A 20,415-nucleotide genomic window follows, 5' to 3' on the forward strand; every position below is an offset into this window, starting at 1 on the left:
CTCAGGCGACGGCACCTCGCGGCGACGAGGAAAGGTGGAGAAAAGAGCAGGCGTTATTTCTGTATTTTAAGCCTTCGCGCCCGCAAACCTATGAAAAAAACACAGTGCGGCTTACATCAAGCGCGGAGGACAGCGCGTCCACGTTTCCTTCGGCGCGCACAACATTCGCGCCCACACGGAGGAAGGAAAAAGAGAGGACGGAGCACACCGCAACGCGATCGACGCCAACTTGGTGGCCCAACACGAGATCGCAAGTCAAAATTAACGGCTGGTTTAAAGTGTTCCGATTCCGCAGGCAGACCCACGGCAGGGCAGTGTTGCGTTTCGCCTGCGATACGTGGTTTTGCCGGCGCGACTGCGGCGGGGCGGCAGACATTTTGGCCCGATCGTCGTCGCCGCAACACTCATCGCCAGGTGTTTCCAGGCGCGTCTGCGGCGATGCGACCGCCTAGGGATCTCGTTCCAGTCATTGTGCCCGAAACAGGCGATGCCAAAGCAGGGATCTCATTCCAGTTATTGGGCCCGAGACAGGCGATGCCAAAGCAGGGATCTCGTTCCAGTCATTGTGCCCGAAACAGGCGATGCCAAAGCAGGGACCAGCCTCTCATTACAGTCATTGTGTCCGACCGGCAGCGCCACGACAGGGTGCTACGAGATCGTGCGCAGCGCCACGACAGAGTGCTACGAGATCGTGCGCAGCGCCACGACAGGGTGCTACGAGATCGTGCGCAGCGCCACGATAGGGTGCTACGAGATCGTGCGCAGCGCCACGACAGTGTGCGTCACCATTAGCCCATTGTACATTCACGTGCTCGTCTTTTGAGGGGTTCCTTCTTGCCCTCAACTGCGAGAGTATAAAAACAGCTGCCCCCGGACGCCAAAGAGGAGGGCTCCGATTTCTTCTGTTGAGTGAAGTGCTCTCCCGTCTCTCTACTTCGGTCAAACCTGACCGCCAACTCTTTGCGATGTTAAAATAAACAAGTTGTTTCGTTGTTACCAGTCGACTCTTGCTTTGCCGGGACCTTCGGATGCTTCCAGTTGTACCCCAGGCCGCCAGGCCAACGCTACCCTTGGGGCTTGCGACCCAGGTACAACCACGGGCGTCAGCGCCGAGTTCCCATCCGATCGCTCCAGTGTCGCGATCCCAAACATCTGGTTGCCAGCGGTGAGATCGCCTACGACTTCAAACAACTGTCTGCCAGCGGCGAGATCGCGACAACGGAGGCCAGCAGCAAAGAGATGCAGTTGACTGTATGCTGAGCAGCTCAACGACGATCCGGGAGCAGTGCAACGAGCCCTGTGTGACGACTGGTTGCCTGCAGCGGAACGACTGCGCGGAATTCCTGCCTGCGAGGTTTGGTGAGTGCGGGACTTTCTTCTTCTGAGCTTTGCCAGGCTTTTTGTTAGTGTCAGAAACAGAGCTGGTAATTGTGGTTGTCGTTGCTGCCGGGTTAGTTTGCGGCAAGACAATAGTAAGCAGTAGAGAAAGCAGCATTCAGAGCAGCCATGGATTTGAAGTCGTTGCGCAAACCGAAATTGTTGGAGCTTGCAAGAGAGTTGGGTCTGGATGTCTCAGACAAACTAAGAAAACCAGAACTGATAAAGGCTATTCTTGAGTTAGAGGCTGAGGATGACGAGCTGTCGGAATGCCTTGAGACCATTGAAGAGAGAGAGACTGCAAAAAGACAGGAGCGCGAACTTAAAGAGCAAAAAGAAAAAGAAGAGCGCGAACGTAAAGAACAGAAAGAGCGAGAGCAACAAGAGAAAAAAGAAGAGCGTGACCGTCAACACGCTTTGGAAATGAAGCGTCTCGAGATAGAGATGGAACGCGCTCGTAATGGAAGTCAGGCACACGGTGCAGGAGAACGAGTATTGTTCAAAATGACTGACCTGATGCGGCCGTTTAAGCTTGGAGAGGACATTGGTTTGTTCCTGGTTAACTTTGAGCGAACGTGCGAGAAGCAGGGGTTCTCTCGGGAAACGTGGCCACAGCGCTTGCTCACTTTGTTACCCGGCGAGGCGGCCGACGTAGTCGCTCGCTTGGATAGAGAGGAAGCAGAGGATTTCGACAAAGTAAAATCGAGTCTGCTAAAAAAGTACCGGCTGTCTGCGGAGGCGTTCCGTCGGAAGTTTCGGGAAAATGAGAAAGGCAAAAGTGAGTCATATACAGAGTTTGCGTATAGGCTTATGTCGAACATGCAGGAGTGGCTCAAAGAAGAGAAAGCGTTTGGTGACCACGATAAAGTTCTGCAGTGTTTCGGGCTAGAACAGTTTTATAGTCGGTTACCGGAGAACGTGCGATACTGGGTCTTGGATAGGCCAGACGTTTGTACGGTGGCTAAAGCCGCTGAGCTAGCCGAGGAGTTTGTGACGCGTCGAGCTCGCGGAGCTAAGGACGGTCAAAAGGGTGAATTTGGCTCCAAGTCTGAGAGGCCAAGGTTCACGCCCATGAGATTTAAGGGGGACACGCGTAGTGAGGATGCGAGTGAAAGCAATCCGACCAAACGTAAAGAGACGGCAGCCGAAGCCGAACGCAGAAAGCGGTTCGAGATGAGGCGAGCGGGCGTTTGTTATACGTGCCAGAAGCCGGGTCACTTTTCGGCGCAGTGTCCGGAAACAACACCAAAAGTTGTGTTTTTTTCAATAGGCAGCACTGACGAGAACATGAAGCTTCTCGAGCCTTACATGCGAGACCTCCTCGTAAACGGGAAAGAGTGCCGAGTGCTTCGCGATTCCGCAGCTACGATGGATGTAGTTCACCCATCTTACGTAGAACCCCATATGTTCACGGGCGAGTGCGCATGGATCAAGCAAGCCGTGGAAGCTCATAGCGTGTGTCTGCCGGTAGCAAAAGTGCTTATTGAAGGACCTTTCGGAGCGCTTGAGACGGAGGCCGCAGTGTCATCTATGCTGCCACCCCAGTACCCGTACCTATTTTCAAACAGGTCCGATCACCTCCTGCGCGAGAAGGGGCTTTTGTTTGGTGAAGCTAGTGTTCAGGCCTTAACCAGATCGAAGGTTCGGGAGCTCGCTGCAAAGGCGGTAGTTGCGGGGCCGACGTTATCAAACAACGAAAAAGGGTCAGAGGCGCAGCAAGCTGATATTCAGAGCACGCCCGAACTGAATAGACTTGAGTCTGTAACGTTAAAGGCGCCAGATACTGGAGAGGAAAATCCCGATTCGGGAAAGTTAGAAGAGCTATCTACTGATTTGCTCATCGCGCCTACGTCAGACGGACTTGATAGGTTGCTAAAAGTCAGCCGGTCGGCTTTGATAGCCGAGCAAAAAAAGGATGGCAGCCTGGAAAACGTGCGCTGCAATGTCAAAGAAGGTATCGCCAGGAAAACTGCGCGTTTTGTGGAAAGGGGTGGAGTCCTGTACCGGAAGTATCTAGACCGCAGAGGAGTGGAGTTCGATCAGCTGGTCGTGCCTCAATGCTATCGTCAGGATCTGTTGCGCTTGTCACACGGGGGTTCGTGGTCCGGACACCTAGGAGTTAAGAAAACTAAGGACCGTCTCTTGCAAGAGTACTATTGGCCAGGGTGTTTTCGGGACGCAGACCATTTCGTGAGGACATGTGACACTTGTCAGCGGGTGGGCAAACCAGGGGACAAATCGAGGGCGCCGTTGAAATTGGTACCTATCATTACGGAGCCTTTTAGACGGCTCGTTATTGATACTGTGGGACCTCTGCCGGTAACAGCCACGGGGTACAGACACATTTTGACTGTGATCTGCCCAGCGACAAAGTTCCCTGAAGCAGTGCCGCTTAAAGAACTCAGCTCAGTTGAGATAGTTAATGCACTACTGTCCATATTTGCGCGAGTTGGTTTTCCTGCGGAAATCCAATCAGATCAGGGCACAGTGTTTACTAGCGCTTTGACGACAACTTTTCTCGAAAGGTGTGGGGTAAAGCTGTTACACAGCTCAGTGTACCACCCACAGTCGAATTCCGTTGAGAAGCTCCACTCCGTCATGAAGCGCGTGTTGAGAGCGTTGTGTTTTGAACATCGAACTGACTGGGAGCTGTGTCTGCCTGGGGTGATGTTTGCTTTAAGGACCGCGCCGCATGCGGCTACGGGGTTTTCGCCAGCTGAACTGGTGTACGGTCGCTCGCTTCGATCTCCGCTTCGCATGCTTCGAGAATCGTGGGAAGGTAGGGGCGACGACCCAGTCGTGGTGGAGTACGTACTTAAGCTCCTCGAACGCTTAAGAAGGGCACAGGAGTTGTCAGGTGAAGCAATGGCAAAGGCCCAGCAGAGGGCCAAGGTTTATTATGATCGGACAGCCAGGGCCCGTCGTTTTGAGGTTGGCGATGAGGTCATGATATTGCGCACATCGCTAAACAACAAACTAGACGTGCAGTGGGAGGGCCCAGCACGAATTGTTCAGAAACTGTCGGACGTTAACTACGTGGTAAGTCTGCCAGGAAAGCGGAAAGCACAGCAAGTTTACCACTGTAATCTGCTCAAACCTTATAGACAACGGGAAGCAGTGGTGTGCATGATGATAAACGTTCCTGAAGAGCTTCCAGTCGAGCTTCCGGGACTAGGCTCAGTGACGAACAGGGAAGACACCGGTCAAGTCATTAGTGACCTTATCAGTAAAGCACCGCTGTCGCCTGAGCAGAAAACCGAACTACACCAGCTATTACAAGAGTTTCAAGGTCTGTTCTCTGAGAGGCCTGGTAGGACTTCGGTACTTACTCATGATATAGAACTTACCTCCCCAGAGCCAGTACGATCCAAGGCGTATCGGGTGTCACCCCGCCAGAGCGATATTATGGAGGCTGAGGTAAAGAAAATGCTACAGCTCGGTGTTATTGAGGCAGGTGAGAGTGATTATACCTCCCCTTTGATTTTAGTTGAGGTACCGGCCAAGGAACCTCGTCCTTGCGTCGACTACCGCAGGCTTAATTCCATCACTAAGGATCAAATTTATCCGATCCCTAACATCGAGGAGCGCCTTGAGAAAGTTAGTAGCGCTCAGTTTATTTCCACCCTAGATCTTGTCAGGGGTTATTGGCAGGTTCCACTTACAGAAGAGGCTAGTAGGTATGCGGCGTTCATTTCACCAATGGGAACATTCCGTCCTAAAGTGTTGAGTTTTGGTTTGAAGAACGCGCCATACTGTTTTTCAAGTCTCATGGATAAAGTGTTGCGGGGACAGCAAGAATTCGCTTTACCGTATCTAGACGACGTAGCGATATTCTCCGCATCCTGGTCTGAGCATATGGCACACTTGCGGGCAGTGCTAACCCGCCTGCGCGAAGCGGGCTTGACAGTCAAGGCTCCTAAGTGCCAGTTAGCACAGGCCGAGGTTGTCTACCTCGGTCACATGATTGGTCAGGGTCGTCGCCGCCCCTCTGAAATAAAAGTGGCCGCTGTGCGAGACTTTCCGCAACCGCGCACAAAGACCGATATTCGGTCGTTCTTGGGTGTCGCCGGCTACTATCAGAGGTACATCCCTAGGTACTCTGATATCGCGGCTCCCCTGACGGATGCTCTAAGAAAAACAGAGCCTCAAACAGTCGTCTGGGACGAGACCAAGGAAAGAGCTTTTAGCGCCCTAAAGAGTGCCCTAACAAGCCAGCCTGTGCTACGATCGCCAGACTATACAAAAGGGTTCATTGTTCAGTGCGATGCTAGTGAGCGAGGCATGGGCGTTGTACTGTGCCAACGGGAAAATGGAGAAGTAGAACACCCCGTCCTGTATGCTAGTCGTAAGCTGACCAGTCGTGAGCAGGCGTATAGCGCCACCGAGAAAGTGTGCGTGTCTCGTGTGGGCCGTTCAGAAATTGTCATGCTATCTAGCCGGCTCGAGGTTTATCATTGAGACGGATCACTGCCCTCTCCAATGGCTGCAGACCATCTCTCCCAAAAATGGCCGCCTCCTGCGCTGGAGCCTCGCTTTACAACAATATTCCTTTGAGGTGCGTTACAAAAAGGGGAGTCTCAACGGTAACGCCGATGGCTTAAGTCGAAGCCCCTAACGTAGGAATCAGCCTCAAAATTGTTTGTTACTGATGTTTTCTTCCTGAGGCAGGATTTTTTTTAACATATTGCTTTTGTTTAGTGTTTCAAAGTGATGATATGCTTTCTAGTGCAATTTTTCAATTTGTGGACGCGTTCTGAGTGATGCTAGACTACTGTAAGGAACTAGGCAGTGGTATAAAAAGGGGAAAGAGCCTGGCAGGGCTTAGTGAGGGTTGTGCCGTGCTTGCTGACTGAGCGGTTGAGTTTTCAGCGTAGTTCTAACGCTTGCCGGGAACGAGAACAAAAATGTGAACTCTCCCGAAGTCACTTTGCAGTGTCCCGTGCGAACCTGAACGAGAGAACGAGGCCTTCTCTGTGCGCTGCGCTCAAGAAACGTCAAGGGACGCCCGACTTCGGTTATGAGCATCATCGAGCGACATCCCTCCGGACAGCGGATGCAGTCCCCTGTCCATCGGGATCTCCTTCCCCCGGCGGGGCGGTCTGTTGCGTTTCGCCTGCGATACGTGGTTTTGCCGGCGCGACTGCGGCGGGGCGGCAGACATTTTGGCCCGATCGTCGTCGCCGCAACACTCATCGCCAGGTGTTTCCAGGCGCGTCTGCGGCGATGCGACCGCCTAGGGATCTCGTTCCAGTCATTGTGCCCGAAACAGGCGATGCCAAAGCAGGGATCTCATTCCAGTTATTGGGCCCGAGACAGGCGATGCCAAAGCAGGGATCTCGTTCCAGTCATTGTGCCCGAAACAGGCGATGCCAAAGCAGGGACCAGCCTCTCATTACAGTCATTGTGTCCGACCGGCAGCGCCACGACAGGGTGCTACGAGATCGTGCGCAGCGCCACGACAGAGTGCTACGAGATCGTGCGCAGCGCCACGACAGGGTGCTACGAGATCGTGCGCAGCGCCACGATAGGGTGCTACGAGATCGTGCGCAGCGCCACGACAGTGTGCGTCACCATTAGCCCATTGTACATTCACGTGCTCGTCTTTTGAGGGGTTCCTTCTTGCCCTCAACTGCGAGAGTATAAAAACAGCTGCCCCCGGACGCCAAAGAGGAGGGCTCCGATTTCTTCTGTTGAGTGAAGTGCTCTCCCGTCTCTCTACTTCGGTCAAACCTGACCGCCAACTCTTTGCGATGTTAAAATAAACAAGTTGTTTCGTTGTTACCAGTCGACTCTTGCTTTGCCGGGACCTTCGGATGCTTCCAGTTGTACCCCAGGCCGCCAGGCCAACGCTACCCTTGGGGCTTGCGACCCAGGTACAACCACGGGCGTCAGCGCCGAGTTCCCAACAGATCGTACCAGCAGTCGGATCCAAACAGCAGCCAAGCAAACGCGCACCAATAAAAACTACTGGCATAGCTAGTGGAAACCAAACGTCTCAGCAAATTTCGATTTTTGCTCCGCGATCTCGACGCAGGAGGTCACGTGCTGGGCCGCCACTGCTGCTTCACGGAGCATTCCCTTGCCATGGCTGGCTGCGTGACGTAATGCTTCCTCCTATACTTTTCCTTCCTCCACTGTTTTTCCAAGCGTCCTGCTAAGCCGTAATCTTGTTTGGACAGGAAAGTAGCCTGCATCGCTTTTTTTCACTTTGCGAAGCTGTCTGCTTTGACGTCTTGCATCGCTTTTTTTCACTTTGCGAAGCTGTCTGCTTTGACGTCTTAGAACGAGACTTAAGATGGCCGCTGTGTACTTAGCCGTCTACGGCGAGAGTATTGGAACACAGCCCATGTCTACGGCATGGCGATCGTGACGTAATTCGGGCTTCCGTAATCGAGTCCGGCGCTTGCAGTGCAAGAAAACCATGGCCTTCGAGATTGGCTACCTCTGCAGGCGCGTTTTGAACACCACTTATTGTGTTATAAATGGAACAAATCAGAATTATTTGTCCTAACAGTATTATTGCCTTCTGCGTTCCTACAACTACAAGTGCTTCTGAATTTAGGTCAACAAAGGCACATAAATAGGTGGTATCCAAATTAACAGCCCAATGAGTACCAGCACCAAAAGAAGAAAAAAACAAAGAAAGGAAGAAAGAAAAGAAGAGGAAATGTTTTGCGGGCTGAATGTGCCGAAAGTGTAACTGCGGAGCCGGGAGCACATCATGGCTGCCATGTCTGGAACACCACCTATTAGCGTATAGTAACAACGGCGGGAGCTAGAAGCACGGAGACAAATCCAGGCGACAACTATTGCTCAACCCGAACAGTCAAGGCTCCAAGGGTCGCTCTGGTAAGAAGTTCGGCAGCACCGCTCTAGGACACGCACACCTTTTCTGGTCGACGGCAGCGGACTCACGGTACAGCGCATCGCGATGGCGCCCACTTTGCTCCCGGCGGGCTTCGAGCGTTGACCGAGGCCACGTGGCCGCCCACAGACGCGCATCGTGGTAGCCTGCAGCGGACTGGCCACCAGCGGGTCTCTCGCGCGCGTTGGCGTTGGCTGGAATAAACTGCGAGGAGCCCACGTTTCTCCGCTTCTTCAACAAGGTGCACTTTCGATAGCGATCGAGACCGATCGGGATGCAATTCGCTAGTCGCGATTGGCACCTTTGCGCGAGTTGCGGCAGAAAGCCAATCGCGGTCGAGAAATTCGATCGTGATCGAAAGTGCACCGTGCGGCACCAGTTTCTATCATTTCAGCCAGTTCCCGCGGTCGTTGGTTCGGAACGGCGTGTCCAACCTGATTGGCCGAGACATGTGGTGAGAGTGAGGAGTTTAGCGCGAGATTGTTGATCATCCAAAACAGACGAGGGAGCAATGCCGACGAATCGGCCCCCATGCACGGATACGCCCGTGGCCGGCACTCCTCTGGGACGCGCAACAAACGGCACTCGAGCGTACCGTCTCGCCTCAACACGACCAGATGCGTTAATTAGACGTTCGCCACGATACAACCGCCACCCATCCATCGGCGCGCACCAAGTGAACGCAGCGTTGACACTGACTACCGAGGGGTCCACAAAAGGCCTGACAGCCCAAACTAACGATGAAGAGGGCCAACGTGAAATGCTACCGAGAAACGGCGCCGAGCTTGGATTCCCAAGTTGCCATCCTGTCACGTGTTCCACACCACTGGGAGGTAGGAGTGCTGGGGAACGATGCGATTATGTGATTGGCCGCGATAAAGTCGTCACATTCCCTAGTCGAGTTGCCTAGGGAAGACAAGGTGTATTAAAAGGGCACACTCTCCGTGCAGCTAGGCCGATGTGTCCCGACGTGTACGTTGAGCTTGCTCCTGCACGGAGCGGGCCTCCGTAACTGGAGCCGTGCAAAGCAATGCCAAACAGACGCTTTAATTCCTACACTCCTGCTACTGGACGTGTTCGTCGATGGACTTGGTGAATTCCTCGCACCAACGCCTACCCCGAGCAGCGACAATACTCACGGCGCCAAGAACATCCGCTACCATTTTTCATTTTATAGAGGTTTCTCTTGTTTTTCGTCGAGTAAAGTGAGGTACGTAGATGAAGGAAAATTCCGCAGTGAGCTAGTTGGTTCGACATAGTTAAGACTGTTTCGCAAAGAGACCGAGGGACTTGAGCGAGAGAACAAAGCGCGCTCAGGTGTCGTTTTCTCGCTCAAGTCCCTCGGTGTCTTAGCGAAATAGTTAATTATGATGCACGCAGAGTAGGTGGCACGGACGAACGCAATGTAATGGAGCGCAAGGACGACCCGCCAAGAGAGCCGACCATTGCACGAAACCAAATATTGCTTATCTTCACGGCAAGGGCTTCATTACTAGAAGACGCCAGAATTCCATTTCTAATTTCGCGCCACAGCGTCGGCAGCATGACGTAGCGGGTGATCGGGGCTGCGGCGGCTCCCCGCGTTCGGTGTTCGTCCCGCCAGGCGGAGTGCAGAGGCTGCTGGTCGGCCCGCTTGCACAGCAGCGGCTCCCATCGAGAGCGATGCAACCGTAACGGACTGTTTCACAATTGAAATACACTTTGAGCAAGACACGCCAGCAGATAGCTCATTCAAATCAAACAAGGTTGCTCGCAGTTTAGAAATTTCCAAGCAAAGAATCTTGCGCTCAAGCGTTTGCTGCTTCGTTATGTACGTAGATCCATAATAACTTTGCGAAAGTATCGAATTATGCTGAGATACAAGTGGAAAGTATCCTATCGGATACAATAATTGCGGCAGTATCTGGTATCTATGTCAAATACTTGTTGCAGCAGTATCTTGAATCCCGATACCACTTGAAAGTATCTCTGCCGAGCCCTTGTTGGAAACACCCGTTTGCGGAACGTCGCACTTGTGACAAACGTGGCTTTCTCTCGTCTAATTGAAGACGAAGCCCGGGAGCTCCCGTCTCAGAATGCAAAATCGTTTCCCTCGATATTGGCTGCACCAGTTCCGATTGGCCTCCGCCCATTTAAGACTAAAGACCTGCGCCCGTGAGAGTGGTAGACTCGTGAATTAGGCCATCGATTTCTTTTTACAACACTCGGAGAGAACGACGTTAAAGTGTGAACGAGCAAGCGTACAATCCTCGGAGAGCTTAGTAGGGCTAGTTAGTGCACGAAATTCAGAAGCAGCTCCAAACAATATCGCAATTCTGTAACGAACGCATATTACAACACCTATAGCAGACTAAATTGGTGCGTATTGTATACCGCTCCAAAAATGTGCCGCTAACTTGTTAGTACTTTTAAAAAACCCTCATAAATTTCGTAATAACTTGGAGTAATCCGTTAACACAACGACATGCTCTAACAGATACAGTTTACAGAAGTGCGGCATACGTTTTTGTCGCAGACTCGCAGATCTGTAAACTGCGCTCGATAATTTCTTTGTTTACACCGAGCGATTTTCGGAAATTCTTGCATAAGAAATTCGAGGAGGCGAAATCAAAATATCGCTTAAACAGTCGCTAAAACTTAGTCGCATCTCGTAAGTGCTACGAGTTTGTTTAAACCTGTTGAGCGGTTGCGTAATTAGAGCGTTTCTTCTTTTATCCGAGAATCGCAGATCAGCCTCGAATGCCGCGACAGCCGGCGGCGCCGACCACTTCCGGCTCGAAAGTGGGACTTCCGGGTGGGCGCGCCTGCCGGGGTCCCGCACGAGTGAAAGGCGAGCCACACGGCCCGGGTCGGGCGGTCGCTTGGCGCGTCACGTGCGGGACCGCTGGTCTGCGGAGCGGGTGCCCGCACTGGTCGCGAGACGAGCGAGTGCGCCGACGACGGGGGCCCTCGCGGGCACCAGAGGGCTGATCGCGACGACGGTGGTGGTGCGAGCGCGCCGCAAACGCGCGCATGCGCGGCAGAGAACGAGATAAGTCACCGATTTAAGAGGAAGTCTGGCGCGTGTTAGGCGGTGGGGGGGAGAGAAAGTTTGCTTTAAATCGGGGGCGAAACGCTCGCTTGTTGCCTGTTTAGGGGCTTTACGGGAAACGATTACGTAACTTAGCCGCTGGCCCGTTCGGTAAGCGCGGCTCAACATTGTCGCCTCCGAGACGGCGAGCGTCAGAGCCGTCGAGCACTTGCATTTTTTTTTTTTAATGTCCACAGGCACTTTGGTCTTTCTGCAACCCTGGCAATTACATATGTAAGAACGCGGATTTGCCCAATCCTTGCGAGGTCACATGGTTCTGGTGGCTCATTTGGCTAAATTTCCAACTAATCGTCGTTGTATACGCACAGCAAGGCGATAATCTTCGACAATAATAATTAGTGCGAATTGCGGCATTCGTAACGGAATATTTTTTTTTTTACCGAGCGACGTCAGCTTGACAAAGCCACAGTGACAAAGCGACATCCTTCCTATGCTGGGCCAAACCGCGATACTCACAAAATTTAATTGCGCGGTTTAAAGTGACAGGATTACGATGCGACTACGAGGTACGCCGCAGTGGTGGACTCAGGATTAATCTTCCCCACCTGGGGCTCTTGAACGCGCAAACGCTGCGCGAGCATCTTTTTTTTGTTTGTTTTTGTTTACTGGATCGAACCCGCTACCTAGGGCTTCGCGGCGCAACGGGTGCGACAGCGCCTGCAGCGCCCCTGGTGGCCGTGTGAAGTAACGCTGCTCCCGCGCGCACTGCACTGCCTTCCTGCCCAGCGCCGGACGATGTGTCATCGGCAGCTTCGTTTGCGCGCACTTCAAGCATCGATGTTTGATCAGCAAAATGGCAACTTTTGACCGTCCTTGATTTCCCGGTTCACGTCGGGGCTGATCCGGCTGTGGCGTCCTGTGTTAGTGTTTTGTTCCATTTGTACCAGATTTGAGGGTTACATTAGAACAGTTTATATCATCGTACGAAACAACAAAGACAATTCCTGTCCATGTAACCTCCATGATGATATATATATATATATATATATATATATATAATTCGTGTCCATGAACGCAGTGCATCCTATACATATTTTTAATGCGTCCGCTGCAGGACGACGACATCTACCCCACTGATCTCCAATTGCCCAGTCTCGCGTCGGCCGACCCGACCGTGTGACCGCCAATCTCCCAAGCATTGCCGCAAAACCTAAATCGTCCGTCGTCGTCAACTATACTCGCGGACAACTCTTCTTGGCTGTGCAGCCAAAGCTACGGGGGGCGGAGCCTCTGCACGTGACTGTATTCGGCAAGGGCGACCTCCAGTCGACGCAGACGCGACTGACGCGGCGCGAATCGACGCTCGTTCGCACATCCGACCCGCACCGAGCTCGCTCGTTCCGATGGTTGCGATTTCCACATGGTTCGCTTGGTTTCTGCGCAGACGCTGCAAACAATTTTTGTGTGTGCTTGAACAGTTTTTTCGTTGCTAACCGTGGTCAACAGCCTCCCTGGGGAGTTGACTGGCGGGACAGTGAGCGACACACTCAACAGAAGACACGGGCGCCGTTTCGAGTTTGATGAATGCGCAAAACGTGCGGCCGTTTCGGGTGTGGAAAAACTCGAAAGAGGGAACTAAACATAAAATGCCAATACCTGACTGGTGAGTGTTCCGCATCGTTTCAAATTATGTGTTGCCAACACAAAAATATTGCTTTCTATTTCCCACGTAACAAAACATGAAAGAAACTGCGGGACTACTTCCAGCGGCGGTGAAAGAGGCGCGCTTAGTGTGCGTAGCCTTGGCTTCATAGCCAAGAAAAGTTGTCCGCGAGTATAACTTTTACTACTTCTGGCGCACCCGCTATATTCAAGCCCACAACAGTCAGCTGATCCACACGTCACATGGCCTGCGCAACTACATAATGTCGACCTCAGCGGCACCTGTTTGCGTGCCGCCGTCTTGGAGCCTCTCGAATTCGAGAGAAGCGTAAGCGAAGCCGCATTTGTAAATTACCCTTCTACGAACACCACAGAACCAGGCCCAGTTGCTATCCAGGAATGCGCCTCGCATGCTTTGGGAGGTGGTTACATGTGGAAATCAACGAAAACGTAGTTTTGAAAGACTACCTTATCACCCCGAACTAGTTTTGTGTTTCTCGTCAGGGTTTAGTTTTTAGGTTACACATTTGAATTTTTGTTCTATATCGCTTATTGCGTAGTTGTGCACAAACTTTTTTTATCCTGCCAAGTTAAAAGGAGTTCTGACGAGATATTTCCGACTCTTAATTTGTTGCACAAAACGAAGGTCCCGAACCTCTAAACCACGGAAAAAACACTGACACAACTCGGAGCCCTAAATAATTGAAAGAAAGGATATTTTAGACTGTTCGTTCTCTTTGTATAACACGACGCTCGCACACCTCCATAACCTGGAAGAGCTAGCGGCAAAGCCTCGGACCTTTTCTGCGGCCAGTTTCGGTGCGCCTGCGACACCCTGTCGTGACGCCGTGACACGAGGCGCCCTGTCCTAAGTCGTCGCGTCACGACGGGGTCTCGCAGATGCACCGAAACTGGCCGCAGAAAAGCTGTCGCATCAGATTACCAACGGCGGTCCGAGGCTTGGCCACTGTCGTTCTCTTTATTTTTTTTTTCTTTTGGAGGGTAGAGGTGCAGGACGTTCATTTAGAAGAAACAAACAACCCCTCCACAGTACCGGCGCCGCCTGTCACTGGGAGCCATTCTTTCCAGCGTGCCCACGGGCGGCGACTGTTCTTCCGCGAAGCTGCGTCGCGCCCTTGATGCTCACCGATTTCGAGCAATATACGAACCGGAGTGACCGCAAGCAGAAAACTCCGGCATGCGCGAACTGACAAGTTGTATTACAACATCTATTGCAACCTAGCAGTGTGTGCCTGTTGCGGCACAGTTGATGAACCCCCCCCCCCTTTTTTTTTTTACCTCGCCAACACTCAAAACGTGTCTCGTTCGTCTCGGCTGCTGACCGGGCGCAACCACCACCCGACTGCAGCGCCTGTGGAATGCGGACGTTCCCGACAGAGCCACGGGGACGCGTCTACGCGTTCCTTTATCACCGGTACGCACCGGATACTCTGCGCCAGACACGTGCCTCGTTCTGCTACTTGCTCCACTGTGTGTTTGTCCTCAGGCCGCTGACTCGAGCTTAAGGAAGAAAAAAGCGAAGCACTGCCGTTCGTGTTATCATACAAACTGTTCTTTTCACTTCTTCGTCGTCATTGGCCTTTCACGTCATTTGCTGACAATTTACTGCATCAGCTTCCCTCACTATATTTCTCATGACTCCCGGTTGCGTGAGTTAACCTTTAATTACAGTGTGCTTGACTGCTAACTTTCTTCACATATATTCCGTATCCGTACCTCTCAGCTACGGATATTTGGGCACACTGGCCCGACACTTCGTTCATTGCTCTGCGACTTCAAAAAGAGACCCAATCCACGTCGTCCAGCACTGCCTCCCCTGCGGGCCAACAAATCCAATCGGGACGCGCACCTTTACGCAACTTCCAGTCAGGACAATATCTGATTTCGAGCACAGAATGACATCTGCGAGCTTCAGGGCAGGCAGCGCAACTGCTTGCTCACACCACCGCGTGTTTGCTGCAGCCACGAACACGTTTCACTATACCCGCCTTCGTCCTCAGCTACTCTACGCCCGTCCTTGAACAGGCTTTTGCGAAGTTTATGCGTATTTCGATATATTTATTCTGCCTGACTACGGCTATGACTTCCTGCTGAATTGATACGCATTCAATGCTCGTTTCGTCATACATCCAGCTACGACGACCGCGCACAGCGATTTCTCCGAGATTGCACACGTGAAGTCCACGCACGCGCTTACATACCTCAAACATATTTCGCCAGTGAATCGCCTCAGCCAGGCAAGCTCACCGGACAAGGTGGCTCGAGCGGCTGAGTACCTTCCACATCGCGCTTCGAAGCTCACGCGTGGTGTGGTGCTATACGTGAGCCCCCTTCGCTCCTAGCCGGACGCCAGGCGTCCGTCCTCCCTGTCCCGTTTCTCGGTATGCAGGATGAAACAAAGCGGCAAGCCTTTTTTCGTAGCTTTTGGCGCGTTGTGCTGCATCCCGGGTTGGTTAGCGAAACGCACGCAACGGCCCCGACGCGAACTGCACCCGAGCATTCGAAGCCATTGCCGACTCCCGCCTTTCATCTGCTTGCCCGCACAGCGGCGTAACGGTGAGCGCGGTGTGTAGCGTCAGTAAGTATGGTGCATGCAACACAGCGCACCTGCGTTCCGAGGGCAATACACTCGACGACGACATGCCGCAGCGCTCATTCAACGAACAGTACGGTGCAGCACTCCGTAACCGCTAGCGTTCATTGACAACGTGGAATGCACCCGTCAGGTACCTCGTTTCGGCATTTTTCCTTACAAATCCCGCTATCACCTGTAACCTCGGCTGAAACCGGGACTTCTTTCCTTACTGTACACTTTTACGACGCACGTAAAAAAGAAGAGAAACGAGAGAAGAAAAACAAGAAGGAAAAACTAAGAGACTGCGTTTCCAATGCGTCCGCTAGCAATTGGGCGCAGTACGTATACGACTTTGCCGACGGGAGAGCGGAATTGCATGCGCCGTATCGATAAACCAAGGCGCAATCCAAGGGCCACCGGCAACGCAATCTGAGTACAGCGGAGTCTCGGCCCACGCGCGGGACTCGACCGCCGGCAAAAAAACACGGCGACCGGCTTTCTCCCGCGAAGGCCGCGCAGGCATTGACGTCACTTTGCATCCGAAGCAAACGCGAGTTTCCTTTGAGAAAAGGCGTGTGTTGTAAGAAGCAGTTTCAGCGAGCGCGCCGGTACGGTCTATTCGACGCACCGACCGGTACCAACGGATGACATCACGTAACACCGTCTGGGAAGAGAGGCTCGACATTGGCCGCATACCGAGCTGCTACATTCCTAGGAGGAGGAAGTTGGAAGCTGCCGGGCAAGCCGGCATAGCGGCTCCGTGCGAAACATGGCCCGACGCCCTCTGCCAGTTTTGACACGGGGCGCCTCGAAAAAGAAGCGTGGGCGCGCTCGGCAAGCGGGCAACAACGCGAGCCCCAAGCATGCGCGCAACACCGATCACGGCCCTTGGCGGAACGCGAAGCGACGGGACACCTCTCGTTGGCCCCGCGATCGCCCGGGGACGAGGGGGTGGCGACCCGCAATCGTCGAACACGTTCACGCAACCCCCCGCGAACGGGGCGTTGCGAATAAACTGACGCACGGAATGTATAAGCCTAACGAATATCGACCACGGCCGACCAAGGGTTGGTGGTGCAGCAGAGCACGTTAAATACACAAAAAAAGAAACAAACGCGCTAGCACACGGTCGGAGGTAGGTTTCTGGGGCTCGTCTGGGCCGCTTGGCAGCCACGAGAGTTTAAGCCAGCGGCGCTTCGGCGGCGCTCGTTGCCAGCATCGCAGAGACGCCAGAAGCGTGCCTACTTACCGAGATTGTGTGCTGTCGCATACGCCGGCTCTGGTAATCCTTTTTGGCGGCAGATTTCTCTCACGAATACTCGGCAAGGGGCTGACAGAACGGCCTACACAAGCGAGCCATGGCGCATCCGCCTCTTGAAGTCACGTGACCACTCCTGTGGCGCCATCTGTTGAACGCAAAGACAAGCACTTTACGTTGTTGCCAGACTAAGTGAAAAAGCGTTCACTAAACGGCGAAAACTAGCGCCTGTCGGCATTTCGATTTCAAATTCGCTGTTCCTCGTGCTTTTAGAACAGAAGGGTGATAAAAATGGTTTGTATTATTTCCGTGAGTAATGCTGTGAGCATTCTCGCGCAATAAGCGCGCCAGCGACGTCTCCCGTCGAGTAACGTAAAAGAATACTGACATATGATACTTTTCGCTATTTTTTTTTCTACCTAATTGAACGTTTTATACCCTAAATTAATGCTCACAAGCTTCGGAACGCCATAAATAATTTATTAAAATAGTGTTTCTATAAAGGTTTCGCTTTCGTTTACTGGAGGTGTACGCAGGGCATAGAGCTTAGGAAATTATCATAGTTTCATGTTAGTATAACTAGAGGGAAATATGGCGCTGCGATCGTTCAACCATCATAAGAACCACGACCTACTGGAACTCCAGACCTGCACAGATATCCGGCTTCTATGGGAGCAGCTTGCGCCCACTTTCGTTCAACCGACGGCCGTAGGTGGCGCTTTTATAACCTGTTCGTCTGCTACGCGGTGGGCGGCTGTGCGGCGTTGTAATTAGTACGGCAGCTGTTGTGTTGTGACGACCTGCTTCTCTAGTTGATGATTTTTGCTAACACAGTGACAGTGATGTCACAAGGCTTTGATCGGTTACTTGGCTCCAAAAGTTGACTGCCCGAACCTAAAAAATGTCGGAGCATGTAGTCCGCTGCTCTCTAAAATAGCGTTAAATAGCCGCTCCTATTGCCTTTTTCAAGCAGATTATTATAAATCACATTGTGTATAGAGTTCGCAACGTACACAACAGTTTCATTGTACACGTTGTAAAATTCGCTTCTGCGTTCTTTAGAAACTTTAAACCACCGTAATGTTCGACGACAGAACGATTACCACTCATTTTAACGTCGCGAGTTCAAAATGTGAATTATGCACACAGCTTCACTGCGTACGTATCTTAAGCACCAACGTTATGCTGCCGCCGTACCACGCAGAAAAGCTAGCTTTACAGTTTGAAAAGAGTTCCGTGACACGATCTTTAAGGCCGGCAGTGCAGCACGTTTAGCACTGGGATCGCTTAATTTTTTGCAAGCTTTCCACTGAGCTAGACATCCAACGACATTAAAAACAAGATGTGCTCACCTTCCCTTGAAACAGAATCGATCAGCCTATTGCACATATCGGGCGGAGGACTTACTCGTGAATACCTTTACTAGATCATCTGCCTTTCACTACGGCACACAGCAGCAAATCCTAATGTCATCTACGACATTAGGCTGCCTGTAATCAACTAAAAAAGGCTAGATTATCCTATGAATTTTTTAAAACAATTTTTCCAGTCTCTTACGGAGGCTAGGAAAGGGAAATTTATGCTGTCGATCTAGCATTGCAGCGGCCACCTATGCTCGTTGTTTACATTTCTTGCACCGCTCCTCCTCTTCTAGTTTCACTATTAAAACGCAAAGCATTCGTAAATATGTCTTCTTTTGTATATTTGTGAATTTATTCATTTACCGCCAATAGAAGCGCTCTGTGCCTGCCGAAATGGCAAGACAAGCGCTGAACGGAACGCAGAAGCAGACGACAGCGAACAGGTTATAACTAGCGCCAGTTTGCTCGTACGTTCTTTCCCTAGCGGCAAAAGGGGCGAACTAGACCAGGCGTGCTGGAGGAGGGAGATCTGTGCAGGTCTGGAGTTCAGTAGGTCGTGATAAGAACGATGGGAAGTACAGGCTACGGATTGGCATTCTGTTGACTAGCAAACTAGTCTAAAAGTATTTTTTGGTAGTATTGCTTTCGCTCCAAGCGCAATTGCTCTCTGCCTTTGTTCTGTTGCTCAAAGTGCCGATAGCGCGCTGAGCCGGCGGCTGGGATTATGTTTGTGTCGCGGTGTGGTGTCGAAGGCCTGACGAGAAAGCGACGGCATCGTAAAAGTTGAAAGAACGTGTTTTGACCGGAAAAAGGAAAAAGAAGGCACTACTGATACAAGACCCAGACAGTTGTACTTCTAGTGACTTGACAATCAAATTTTATTGAGGGCTTCATTGCGCATTGCTCATTTATGTGCTCATTGAAATGTGTGTTTTTGGACTTTGAGAACAGAAACTTACTTGTGGTAGGAAAGGTTGCCGCTTCCTGGCTGTAGTCTAGTGTCGCAAAATGGGTAAGTGCAAAGCCACGCCGTAACGCTTCGGAAGCGGGACGTCAACATAAAAGAAGCATACGCGTAGGAGGCCACAAGCGTCCTAGCTAGCACTGCAGCAGATTTGCTTAAAAGTACTTAAACACGTTCAACAATCGCGACAGCCGACGCAGCGTTTCGAAAGAGCGAGAGACTTCGTAAGTGCCTGTCTTCTGAGAGAAGAGTCTAGTGTTTGTAGCGAGCAGGCGTCGTAGCAGACGACACTTGTAGCATTCCTCTCAAGGGCGCAACACTTTCTCACAACCCAACAATTTTATGTCTCTAAATACTTGATGAGTATTTTTATATAAGTACATGCACGGTTTTTATTGCTGTTGTAAAATAAATAAGTAATTATTCTCTGGCGTTAAATCGGGAACAAAATCGCAGAAGAATGCATACCCTGGTGTGCCCTGTTGATACACCATAGTAAACCGTGCTTCAATCTCGAAGTCATACAAAGTTTATGTAACGTGTTGCGCATTATATAAGACATTGCAGAAATAAAATTAAATTTTACGTGATAATATTTGAGTCTAGCTTAGTTTACTGCACGGCAAGCAAATGCCACTAGTCTAAAGATCGAAGTCAATCCGAAGCCCACCATTTTTTTATGTACTTTCCATCATTCCCATGGTAACTCTATGTTCCCATGTACATAGAGTTAGTATAACCAACTCTAGAGGAAAAGGGCTCTATTCTCGACACACATGGCGGCTGCACTATAGAGGCTAGAAGGTTATCCTAGTGTCGTGAAGGCGCGTGCCGACGTGAAATACTTTGCTATGCTCCGGCAGATGGCGCCAGCGTCCGCTGGCAGGTTGCTCTTGCGGGCTCCGGCGCGCTTTGCAGCGGGCGCTCGCAAGTGACCGGCGCTTTCCGCCGATTTGCAAGTTCAGAAAACAGGCACGCAATAATCTATGAGGGCTAGTCAACCTCACAATATTGGCCAGTACACTTATCGTGACGAGCGGTGAAATAAAACTTCGTTTTGGGCTAGTTCGCCCATAGCTGGTTATGATGGCAGCGTAAGAGATGAACACACACAGAAACTAGACGGTGCACTTGTCATGTGTTTCTATGTGCCTTGTCTTCATCCCTGTTGTGCTGCCATTTTAACCAGAATGACGGAAGCTACGCAAGCGGCCGTAATAAAATGGGGTTGGTATATATTTTTTTTTCTACGGGATAAGCGACACTAATCAGCCCACAAGCGTGGAGAGAAAATGGAATGC

General features: G+C 51.6%; 1 protein-coding gene across 4 annotated transcripts in view; it reads right to left on the minus strand.

The window, feature by feature from the left end:
• Positions 1-16,935, minus strand: part of LOC142567817 (USP6 N-terminal-like protein) — a 230,112-nt gene extending 213,177 nt beyond the window's left edge. For all 4 annotated transcript variants that reach the window (XM_075677965.1, XM_075677966.1, XM_075677964.1 and 1 more), the window contains exon 1: positions 16,781-16,935. The gene's annotated coding sequence lies outside the window, so the exon portion shown is untranslated. The remainder of the gene's footprint in view (positions 1-16,780) is intronic.
• Between the last annotated feature and the right edge of the window lie 3,480 nt (positions 16,936-20,415).

Source organism: Dermacentor variabilis, unplaced genomic scaffold, assembly GCF_050947875.1.
Source record: "Dermacentor variabilis isolate Ectoservices unplaced genomic scaffold, ASM5094787v1 scaffold_14, whole genome shotgun sequence".
Taxonomy (NCBI): domain Eukaryota; kingdom Metazoa; phylum Arthropoda; class Arachnida; order Ixodida; family Ixodidae; genus Dermacentor; species Dermacentor variabilis.